The 12,841-nt window shown below is 37.6% G+C and overlaps 1 protein-coding gene across 1 annotated transcript in view; it reads left to right on the top strand.

Annotated features, from left to right (window-relative positions):
• The first annotated feature begins 664 nt into the window (after positions 1–664).
• The window catches only part of ppp1r16a (protein phosphatase 1, regulatory subunit 16A), a 34,129-nt gene continuing 21,952 nt past the window's right edge, over positions 665–12,841 (top strand). The window contains exon 1 of the mRNA XM_026222907.1: positions 665–843. The gene's annotated coding sequence lies outside the window, so the exon portion shown is untranslated. The remainder of the gene's footprint in view (positions 844–12,841) is intronic.

Here is a 12,841-nt window from a genome sequence, read left to right on the forward strand (position 1 = left end):
AAATTAGGTTACTACAGTAAAATGTCTTAATTCAGGCTATTTTCACTAACGCAACAACGAAACACTCTTATAGCAAAATAACAACTAATTAACAGTTTGGATGATATTTCTTCCCGTTTTCTTCATAGGCATAAATGTTATTTGTCGTAACACCCCCATTGCTGTATGCTGTCGAGTCCGACCGTGTTTATGAGACTCGCAGGGGGCGCTTGACGGCTCAGGCTCACAGAACAAGTTCCTTGTTCTGTGGATGAGGGGCATCCACAGCTCAGTAACATTTATACACTAAAATATAGACTACTTTTGTTAAAACACTAAGTGCAAAGAATTGCTGTCTGATATACAAATGGAATTCCGTAGCGGTCTCTATGAAATAATTAAATATAAAGGTTTTTTATTCGATAATCGGAATCGAATTTGATTGGTTCAACTTGACCAGCGCTGAGAAAGGTAACTGATACCACGGAATTACGCCATCTACTGCGACTTCGGTCTAGACAAAAAAATAAAAATAAAAAACAACACTAAGAAACGTTCATAGAAATTGTATTGAAAATACACTAAGATTTCAAATAGAAGAATTATTATTCAGGCCAATCCGCCCATTTCTTAAAACTTTTTTTGCTGCCTTTTATCCGCGCATTCGCTTTCCGTGCAAGCCAGTGTTTGTGTGAGTGTAGCGCCGACTGTCGGGACTCGGGATGCGTTGAGCGAGTAGACGGACCAAAGGGAGCAACCGGCTGTTGTGGAGATTATTTTATTTCACCTGAAAGCTAACGAAAAGGACACAGGATTGATTAAACGGACATGAATTTACCGACTGAGATCAGCTAAAAGCAACAGGTGAGACAAAAGCGTTGAATGTGACGTATTAAACAGGTGAATAAATGACAGGTGTGTTTCCAGGTGCGCTCACAGGCCACTGACACTAACATTGTCGCGGCTTTAAATGTATTAAAGTGGCTTTATTCTTGAATGACTGATTTAATACAGAATGATGGTACTGTTTAAAGTGTTCTTGAATCGTTGTTATTTTTGAATGAGGAATAGGCTAAAGAAGTTGCGATGAACTAAACTTCAAGTTAGCATTATGCTAGTAAACAAGAAATGTCATTTTAAATAAAATAAGGTTTTTTGGACATGTTCCAACATAATACCACGTTTTTGACATTATGTTACCATGTTTTCGTGCCATGTTTTCCTGCGTTATGAAGTAGTAGGCTACGTTATAGTAAGGCTAACGTCACATGAATATGGCGATCGTTCATTACCATGGCATGCTATTATATGAATTAAATTATCAAGCTTTCACATAAAAACAAACAAACATAATTGTCTTCTGATTCATATGTTCTCGATACAAAAGCCGTCCTCGCAAATTCGTAACGATTCAATATAAAGACCCGTGATACAGTTTGATTATAGATTCAAATAATAATTAAACTATTTTTTGTCTTGAGCAGAAAAAAAATATTAAGACAATTAAGATTGTTTACTGCCCCAACAATAATTTGTAAAGAAACATGTCCAACACTTTATATAGACTAAGCTACTTATAGGAGTAGATTGTGCTAATATTTTAGAGCTTAGTTTCACTAAAAAATAAAACCATATTTCACCCTAAATTAATATTTGAAAAATGTACTATGTTTATTTGCAATTTTTTTTCCTGATTTCACAATTTCTTAAAAATTCCATTAGCCTTTATTGGTTTTCAGCGACGGTTGGAACCCAGTTATTAAACTAATCTAGATATTAGAACAGTACTGCACCACGAGTAACTCATAGTACATCAGTTATGCTGAGTGAAGAGAATTGTCTAGTTAGATATTAAATCGTTTTCTGTTAGGTCTCCTACATTATGAGAAATATAAATATATATTCAAATATTTATTTATTTGTATTTATTTATTTAGGGACATAACCAAATTCATGATTTGAGCCAGAAAAGGCTGAAATGTTTGCATTGCACATTGAGAGTATAACATGCTAAATAGAATCTTGGGTCCCTTAAAGGCTTTTCTTTTAAAAAAAAAAACCTACAGTTCTAATATAAAAGGCCAGGCCATACATATATACTTATACATTCATACATAAATTTTTTTTTTAACTATCTTACCTTTAGTAGTTTAGCAGACATTTTAATCCAGCAGAATATTTATCATATTTAAGAGTTTATAAGCTTGTCGGTTAGGTTCACAATACCAAAATCTTATTGATGCCTTAGAAATGGCTATTAAACTAATTAAATAATTAAATAATTAAATAAAAAGTTAAATATTAATATTAAATTAATGACTGTTAGTAAAGAATACATAAACAACTTTGACAAGTGACAAGTAGGCAATCAATAATTACGCTATTAAAAACAATTACAAGCAATGGAACAAATGTGTTTGACATCTTTCAGTATCAGTATTCAGAGGATCAGTGAAATGCACGTTTTCTTTTCAGTATTGTTAATTGTAAGACCCAGTAATGCACTGATTTATTATAACGCATCAGATATTTTTACGATAGAACCAACTGTTGTTACATTATAGACAAGCATTTTGAACAGATGGTGCATTTGTTCCCACAAATATGTTATACTTGTTGCTCTGCTTTCACACTTTGGTCACGCAGTTGATATCTGGAAGTCTTTTCTTCAAAAGTAGTTCTGATGCAGTCTAAAGGAATGTTTTGTGTCATTATCTTGCAAAAATTCACAAGAGGGAGTGAAGGTCTTTGTACCCGGTTGCGAAGGAAACACCATGCACCCCCTCTGTTTGTAGATAGTGGGAGGGAACATACACTTGTAGTAGAAACATGTTGAGATAGTGTAGGAGGGTGCCGTTCCAGGGCCAGCAGCCTTTTTGGTTGATTAAAGACCAGACATGCTGCTGTATTCTGGATCATCTGCAGAGGCTTAGTGGTTTTAGCTGGAAGGCTGACCAACAGAGCATTGCGGTAATCAATCCTTCAAATTATTAGTGATGTTTTCTGCATTAAAATGTTATGATTTCCTATTAATTTAATAGAATGTATGGGAATACTATGGAATACTAATATAGCGGCGTGATGGTTTCACATTTATGAGCAGAGGGGGAGTTTTGTGGCAAACAAAGACTTATGTTTGTGACTCAAGTTCAGCAAAAGAGTTATTTTTCTGAGTCTGTATATATTCTTGTGGACTACTTTTGTGGTACATTTGTCCCCAACTCCCCATCCACTTTCACTGTTTGAGATGTGCATTGTGAACGTGAACATTATGCTAAACACCCTTTCTTGTGTCCTCTGTATCAGTCATGGGTTTGAAAGCACAGTAAATTATTTATCCTCTTTCTTTTTTTCCTTTTTTTTTGAGTGAATTGTTCTGTAATGTATGATGCAGCGAATCAAACTTGGATCCAGTCGGCACATCCATAAACCTGGTCATGTGCCATGGCTCATTTCACTGAAACACTTCGGCTCAATGAGAATAGTGTGTTAATGGATTATTCTGGCTTCAGTGCGTTTTGACTGATTTCTGGAGGTTTTTTAAGAAGAAATGTGAAGTGAAATTTAGAAATACGCTTCCAGTACATTAATTCTTACAGTGAAATATGTGTATTTCTGTTTAAAACTTAATTTGTACAGTTAGAGAGTCATTTTGCTTGTTGTGTTGTCATGGTTTGAAAGTTGAAAAAATGGATATTAACTAAATATTAAAGTAGTAAGTGAATTTTTTTTCACATTAAGATCATGTCAACTCGTATATTATTTATATCTTGTGTCCAAAATATTGAAATGGTGCATATTTTGACATTTATAAATTGGTCCGATTCACCATCATTTTAAAGAAAATGAGGCAGAAGTGGAAATGAATTCAGTTTTCAAAAAGCTGTTCTCAATAAAATGACTGGGCGGTGTTTGACGTGGTTAAAAATAGAATTTACTATTTCGGCTGATTTGCAAAAAGTGTAACCAGTAAGAAAGTATAAGTACGTTTTTTTTTTTTTTTTTTTTTTTTTTTACAAAATCATGGGAATGTTAAATTAATTTACTTTAACAATCTAGAAGTATTTTATTACAACAGCTGTACTATTATAACATATGGTAGACTTCTCTTATTGTTATTTTACTCTGATATTCCTGTATCACACTATCAGATCATTGCATTACATCTCTATGGTCAGATGGCAAGTGTCTTGCATTAAAGCATGTGACATGTTTTTCGTTTGACTCTTGGTATGAATGAGTCTTTATACTGCTGTGCTGATCCTTTCCAGAACATTTGGATTAGGAGAACTTGTCACTTTCACTATTCCACCACTAAATCTGCTTAGAGCCTGAATCTCTTTTATCTGCAGTTTACTCTGGTCTAAAGAGAGAAAAAAAAAGAGAAAACTGGGCTAAAAGAAGCTGGCTTTTCACATGCATACTGTGTGTATTATTTACACTTATCAACAGTACAGCTCTAAGAACATTAACATTATGCAACTACACCTGCTTCTTCTAGAGGAGCCTTGTTGAAGTCACCTCCTTTGATGAAGTGAGTGAAATGTTATCATTTGGTTATATAGCCATCAAAAATCATTTGGTTATATAGCCATATATAAGACATCAAAAAATAAATTTCTGCAATGATTGTGCTTATAACTAGCATGGTAAGTTTTAAGTTTTATATTTGTACATTTTTTATCCTTTTGATTTGTCAATTTCAGTTTACTTATTGTGTAATTTGTTATATAATGTAGTAATATAATCATGTAAGTTAATAATAAAGTGCACAACAAAGGAGTACAATCCAAAAGGTACTTTTAATATATCCAAGGAGAACACATGCGGGGAAACCAACATCCATCTGTATACAATACAAACAATACCCTACCATGAATGTGGGTATAAATACAAAGGGAATGTAATCAAGAGGAAGAAAAACAGGTGTGTACTAATTGATAGCCAGGGAGATAAAATAGGGAGCCAATGCAGGAGAACAGGAACATGGAGAAAACTAAGCCAAAACATAACATTAACATGACAAAATGCTAATAATTGCTAATAAATCTTGTCTTTTAAGTTTTGTCTAGGGCATTGCAGTCTTAAGTACTATTCGGACGGGACTAGTTTTCTAAACTACGTTTGAGTTTCGATTCTTACCACCTGACGTCTGAGATTTTCATGTACCAATTCGGACGGGACTAAAATCTCTGTGTTTATTACAGAGGTGGGAGGGTCTGATTTGTGTATCTGGGTATCACAGAAATCACGCACTCTGTATGCGTGCATTGCATTCATTCAGAATGATTGCCTTAGTATTATTACACAATACATACTAAATGGCTAGTGTAACAAAACCATGTTAATGTGTGGTTCCTTTAGTTTAACTTGTTTTCCTTTTTTTTTTTTTTTTTATTAAATGTAATTAAAACATTATGTAACTGAGTACATAAATGAACGTGAGTAATCTTACCTGATGCTGATATTACAATGGCCGGTATTAACAGTTTACTTGATCTTGCTCTTGATTTTATTATTTGTATTATTATTTTATTATTATTTATTTGCCGCTAAGCAAATATATCAAACATCCGCGTGGTAAGAGCATCTACGGTAATTCGGATTAGTTTTCTCAGAGGATCACTGAGTTTGCTGAAAAACAGTAGGTAATTTGCTATGGAATTATCACAGAGGTTGTGTGAGAAAAACACAGACGTGGCAGATTCGGATGGGATTATAATCACCAAGTACGTCTGTGAAAGGCAGATTTCTCTAACGACCCCCTGTAAAACTAGTCCCGTCCGAATAGGGCTTTAGACTATGACTTGGAAATGATCACATTAAAGCATAATAGTTTGTAATTATTGGAAATACTACTTTTGTCTATGTCAATTACTGTACTTCTACCAAATGGATGCCAAAAATATAGTAGAAGTAGACTCTCTGTAGTAGTACACGAATGATGTATCGTGAGACACCAATGTGTCCCTGAGCAAGACACTTAACCCCCTAGTTGCTCCAGAGGCGTGCGACCTCTGACATATATAGCAATTGTAAGTCGCTTTGGATAAAAGTGTCAGCTGAATGAATAAATGTAATGTAAATGTAAATGTATCTATTTTCCAGATTAATCGGCACCGATAGTTGACCATGCCGATAGTTTTCCACATTTCGTCCTTTGCTGGAGTGGCTAATAGTTTTCCGGGTTACGTCCGTTGCTGGCGCGGCTGAGAAGGCTCTGTTCCCTTTCAAGGCAACCTCGAACTGCGTCATCTAGGGGGCGCTATGGGGAACACCTTGCCGTGACCCATGTTTGAAGCGTACATTGAAAAATCACCAACGAGTTGGCTGGCGACAGCCTCTGACGTCAGTCCAGGTTCAACTATAAACAGGCACTGGGAGAAAACGTCATTCTCTTTTTCGTCTTCACTGACTGTTCTGTTTGAAGTGTGCATCTGAAAGAATTGATAAGAGCGATCTTTCTCTGTCTATCATGGTGACCACTAGCAAGCGTTTAGACAATATGTGCATTCGTGTCTGCTTTAATTGACACTCGATGACACAAACGATCTTTGCGTCATTTGTTTTGGTGAAGAGCACACGCGCTATGTCTTTGAGGAGGCAATCTGCATGCATTGTGAGCATTTTTTCAATGAAAAAGCTCCGCTCTCATTCGTCTCTCTTTCCGAGGAAAAAATGCAGCCATCTGCTTCCCGCGGTTCAAGACCCGCCGCTGCTGCTGAGGCATGGAGGAGAATGAGCTTGTGAGAATTTCAGGTGGCTCTGTCTGAATGGTTTAGAGAGGGACTTTCCCTTTCACGCTCTTAATGGCGGTGGACGAGAGAGAGCCTCTGGAGGATGATGTTATATCCTTAACACTTTCTGATACTGAGGTTAGTGCTCTGCTTGGTTTTTTAGAGGTTATGAATTGCACCATGGCATAGTTGGAGTTCCACTTCCACAGCCTTCCATTTCTGCCCGATCTCCATACAGAGATAGAAAAGAAATAAAAGAAGCCGTTTTCTTCTTGCATCCATCGGTTTCGGCATTAGAGTTGTGCCAACATCGAGGCAATGCATGAAGAGGATGAGGAGGATGCCCCCTGTAGAAAGAGCTTTCTTCCTGCAGGGGAGACATCCTCTCTGAATCTCCCTCCTTGCCATCGAAGCCCCTTCAAGAAATACATCTCGCTTAAATGGCAAGGCAGCAGCAGGTCAGGCTGTGGCTTTATTACACACGATGGTGGTGCTTCAAGCATATCAGACTGATCTGCTAAGAGACCTGGATAGAGGCGAGGGCCTTTCTTCTCGATGCTCAGGTTTCACCTTCTGAACTTTTTGGTATTTTCTTTGAGACAGTGATCGAGAAGTTTAGGGAGACGAAGATGCGCTCCACTGCTTTCAGATCCTTCGTTCCACGAAGGTCCAGTTCTTAGCCTGAACAACATTGGGTTCCTGGCCTGTCTCGATCTGAGGATCAAAGACGGGCACATAAGGCTAGTGTCGCGACTCGCGCTCCTCCCCCACCTGCGGACAGGGGTAAGAGGAATTGTGGGTCATGAGGAGGTAAGCACAACCTAAGGGAAGTGATCCAGACGAGGCAGCAGTCTTGTCCGAATCAGAGCGATACCTAGGTATCTACTCATCCCCTTTGGGTATTTTTTACTTCTGCTTCTATCCTCCCCTTCCTAATTCCCCTGTAACCACCAGCTCTCCACCTAATCGGGGGTGGGTGAGTATGTAACCCTTTTTGTATATACTTATGTCTATTAATTGCCGGTGGTTATGTGTCTACTAATAAACTCTGTGAGTTTCCTTTTGCAGTGCTCAGTTACAGTGTTTACTAAACACTCATCAGCACCAGCCATCCAGTTTCATGTTCTGGTATTAGGCATCCCTGAGGGGTCTCCTGGCTGCTTAGTTGTGCTGTCGCATCCAGCTGGAAGTGGAGGTGGCAGTTATAGAAGTCTTCTTGTATATGCTGCCGCAGGTGTTGCTTCCCTTGCCAGAGGTTTGTAAAATTTGAGCTTGCCTCTCCCGTGAGGTTCAGCGCCTCTGCGATGCTGAGGAACCTTTAGGTACACATGCTAAGCTCTGTGTACTTTCTGAAAACCACATAGCGGTTAGTGTGCACGTGAAAACTTTGCACACTTTCTAAAGTCCACGTAAGTGGTAAACATGCACGCAAGACTCTGTGCACTTTCTGAAATCCTGTACGGTGAGGGTTACGCGCTCCGCCTCATTCCCTTTCTTGAGATTATTAGACCTTGGTTCCTTGGGCTCCATTCAGCCAGTGTGTATTTGTTTATACACTTCAAGCATCGCTTCATTCAACATGAGGGGCTGTTTGGGCAATTCTCCTGGTTGTTTAACAGCGCCCCCCTTTTCCAAGAAGGGTCGCCTATGAGTGCACTACTCTGAATTCTCTCATGTGAGACTGAGTTCTCTGTTTTTTCCCCAAGAGCGCTTCAGCATTATTTCCACAGATCGAGTTGATGAGTCATACTGACTCATACATACTGTTTTGAGATGCACCATTCCATCTATTAGCTGCTCTATCAGAGTGCCACAAGGGCCCCTTCCCTACAACGGTATTTGAAAATCCATGCTATGGTAAGTGTGCATTTGAAGTCTTTGTGCACTTTCTGAAATCCACACTGTGGTAAGTTTGCATGCTAGTATTCTGCGTTCTTTCTAAAATCCTATATGGTGAGGGCTTCATGCGGTTGCTTCAAGCCCTTTCTTGAGTTGGTAAAAGCCTCGTTCATTTTGGGTGCCACTCCACCTACGTATCCTCGGATACCTATCTAAACAGGGTGTTGCTACTAAGGATCTATTGAGACAGCACCTTCAGCAAGCTTATGCGAAAGCAAGCGGTAGCCCCTGTGTGACATGCAGGACTTGGTATAAAATGCTAGGTTCTTAGCCGTATCCCTTTAAAGGAATCTTTCCTGATTCCAAGCCTTCAGCTCTACCCCGGACATTAAGTTGGATATGTAGCTAAGGCCTTGGGCCATAAGGGGTACTGTCACAGACAGCCGTCTAAACGTCCCAGGGGCAACTCCCATGGAAATGGTAGAGTTGGTACTTGGTGTTTGCCATGATTCTGTGTATGTAAAAATGTATGGTCAGAAAAATTAAACATTTCGTAATTTTTCATGTAATTTTTGTTAAACTTTTATTAAAATTGATGTGAAAATGTATAATTTCATGATTTTAATTAATTAAAATCCGTTAAGTATCCATTTTAAAATCTATCTGTTAATTAATCGGTATTGACCAGTGTGGTCCAACCTAGCTATCGGTATCGGCAAAATCCAATATCGGTCGACCTCTAGTACAAAGTACACTGGACACTGTCTGAATGGTATTAATGTAGCTGCAGTCAGTTATTTATTCAGTCATTGTTAACAGTCGAGACAAAATATATCTGTGTAGAGCTCACCAAACTTGAATAGAGAGTTGAATTTGCGTCTTCCGTGTCTAGTTTGCCGCTTGAACATTTTAAATGCATTCATGTGTCTAGAGCGAAATAGACGCGCATAAAAATCAAACATTTAAAGCTAAATTGACGCGCGTCCGAGGCTAAACCTGCTTCTTGGTGGAGGGGCACGTGCTAGGTGGTTGTCTGTTTGCAAGATGGCTGATGTTGATTGAGCATTCATCAAGAGAGGTACCGCTTTGTATTTGCTCTTGTGAAAAGTAGCTGTATATCAGGGGGAAAATAGTTGTAAAAAACGGCGGGAAGGCTGCAGGTCGATAAACGTGTACGTGACTCAAAAGTGAAATGTGTATTTACAACTTACCAGGTTGCCCAATCTCCTCATCGACACTCTTCCAAGCGAGGTCCTTTATATTCCTATCTTTCTAGAAATATGAACTTGTGTCATATAGCTCCGGGTGATTGGTCACTGACACTATCAGTCTTTGCTCCATGTTAAATGAGTGACTCCAGGCGGGCCTGCCGCCCCAGCAGCAAGCAGGTCAATTTGCACGCACGCACGCACGTCAATTCGCGTCTACCGGGTGAACTAGACTCACAAATGAGGCAAATTCGCATCTACCGGGATGCGCTTAATGCCTCATTCGCGCCGCAAGACCTCCAGACGCGCGTAATTGCGTCTTTACAATGACTTAACATTGAAATAATTTGCACAATACACTCTATTTCCATTTGGTGTGAACGAAGCATAAGACTAATAACAGTCCAACAGCAATATTGGCAAGAAATTTTTTTTTATTGAATTTCTGAATACTGATACTGAAAGATGTGAAGCAATATTTGCTCTATTGCTCATAATTTTATTACGGAGTGTTATTATTTATGATTTATAAGGAAGTCATAAAATGAGTTTGATCAATAGCAAATTAGTTTTTGCTGTGGTATTAAAATAATTGAATTTCACTGCTATTGGTGCTGGCACCTAAATTATTTGTAAGTAACATTGACTATCAGTAAAATATAGCCACAAAATAATGGAAACTTCTGACATATGTGATAGCTAGACATGTGCCGGTATTTGGTAATGCAATATATCATGATAATGAATTTGCACGATATTGTTATCATAGGTTCTTCTAATACCCTGAATAATTATATACTACAAATAATTCAGAATTTGGAATGCATTTTAAGAATGCTATTGCCATCAACTGGTCAAAATGTACAACACCGCTGTATGCTGCTTGAAAGAGTGTGCGCTCTGATGTGAACAAACCGGCATTAGAAGCACATGGGGGAACATGTGAGAAATGCGCTGAATGAAAGCATATTCACTATCTTACAGCAGATGGCACTAAACTGCAGAAAATGCAACCCTTACCCTGGAAACCCCATAAATAAAGCAGCTGCACTTCTTTCTTAAACATATTTAAAGGGATAGTTCACCCAAAAATGAAAATTATGCCATTGACTCACCCTCATGTCATTCCAAACCCTACGACCTCCGTTCATCTTCGTAACACAGTTTAAGATATTTTAGATATAGTCCGAGAGCTTTCTGTCCCTCCATTGAAAGTGTATGTATGGTATACTGTCCATGTCCATATCTGGATGTGCCCTAGATATTGTTTTAAAGTATTTTGATTCTTTATTGTTAATTCACTTTACATTAGGGCTTCATTAGTTAATTCTTTAGTTTACACAGACTGCCAATGAAAAATTCTTCTGAACATTCATTAATCTTGGGTTTTCCAATATTTAATAACATGTTGTTAAAATCTAAAGTTGCAACTGTATTATTTAATGAGCTAATATGAACGAAGACTTGCATTTTTTTAAACAAAGGTTAATAACAGCAAATCTAGCTATTGCTTATTGTGAATGTTAATGGTTAACTAATGAGGTCTTATTGTAAAGTGATACTTATGAGTCTTTATAGTTCTTTTGCACTTTAAACTGTCTAAAATATTTAACTATATATTTTTCTGTATTGCTTTATTGTATTTAAATGTTCAGTTATTGTTGTTATAAGAAAAAAGTAATTTAACCTGTTAAACTGTATTATGTTAATTTCTGTATTATATCAATTTGATACCGGCATATCCATAGTGTCAGCTAGATTTAATAAATAGTTTTGCCTCAAATTATACATTTGTTGTTGTTTTGACATTGTCAGCATCAACCTTCACTTTTATCCCAGAATCACACCTTACACGTGTCAAGTCATCATTAGTACAGGAAAAGTCTTGCTGCTTTCAAAGTTCAATGTTTTTGATAATGATTGATCTATGTTCTTCTTGGCAGAAATACAAGATCAAATGCTCAGATGGTTTTGTTTGTAATTGTCACTAAGTGCCAAGCCCCTCCAAATACAATGTATCTTTAGAGACATCGAGACATTCAATAGATACCAAAGAATGGGTATCAAATTTTCTAACAATATCTCATTCCATTTTCTGGGCATGACTGTACTGAGTCACAGTTCTATAGTTGATAGCAACTGTTCTTGAAGCAAAGTTTTTCTGGTTTTACTTTGTTTCCAGTACAGTGGATTAGAAAGAAAGAAAAAAAGAAAGTGACTATCACACTAACTTTTATTTTTAACTTTTTTTTCTGTCATTTTGAGATGAACCCTAAACTTCCATATGTGAAGTCAGAATTGTGAGATATAAAGTCACAATTATCTTTTTTATACTTGATGAAAATTTTTCAAATAATTGGTTCAAATGAAATATCAAACGCATTATTCACTTGTGTACATTGTGTATTATGTCAAATGCCAGAAGAGGCGCCGAAAGGCCTGATGATATTTTTTTATACAGTGTGACCTAATCATTGTTTAACGGGGTCATATGATGTTGCAAAAAATAACATTATTTTGTGTATTTGGTGTAGTGAAATGTGTGTATGCAGTTTATGCATAATATGCTTCCTGAAACGCTTCAATTTTTAAATATTTGAAACCTTGAACTAGGGGTGCTCCGATCACTATCGGCCGATCGTTAATGCACATCTCATCAGTAAAGCCGGTTATTTAATCAGCGGTTAATTCCATCAGGTGCGTGATTTCACATAGAGCAGCTGTTACTACACAGAGCCGTTGTTAACTGAGAAGATGCGCCAAAAAACGCTGAAAATGAAGTGGATTTGCGCATCTTCTCTATTAACAATGGCTCTTTTTTTCTCTACGAGATGCGCATAACGATCGGCCGATCGTGATCGGAGCACCCCTACCTTGAACTGTTCTTCAGAAAAATCTTTAAGGTCCTGCAGATTCTTCAGTTTTCCAGCATCTTTGCATATTTGAACCATTTCCAGCAGTGACTGTATGATTTGGAGAGACATCTTTTCACACTGAGGACAATTGAGGCACTCAAACACAACTATTAAAAAAGGTTACAGTGAAAAAATTCACTGATGCTCCAGAAGGAAACAAGAT

The sequence above is a fragment of the Carassius auratus genome, chromosome 37, assembly GCF_003368295.1.
Source record: "Carassius auratus strain Wakin chromosome 37, ASM336829v1, whole genome shotgun sequence".
Taxonomy (NCBI): domain Eukaryota; kingdom Metazoa; phylum Chordata; class Actinopteri; order Cypriniformes; family Cyprinidae; genus Carassius; species Carassius auratus.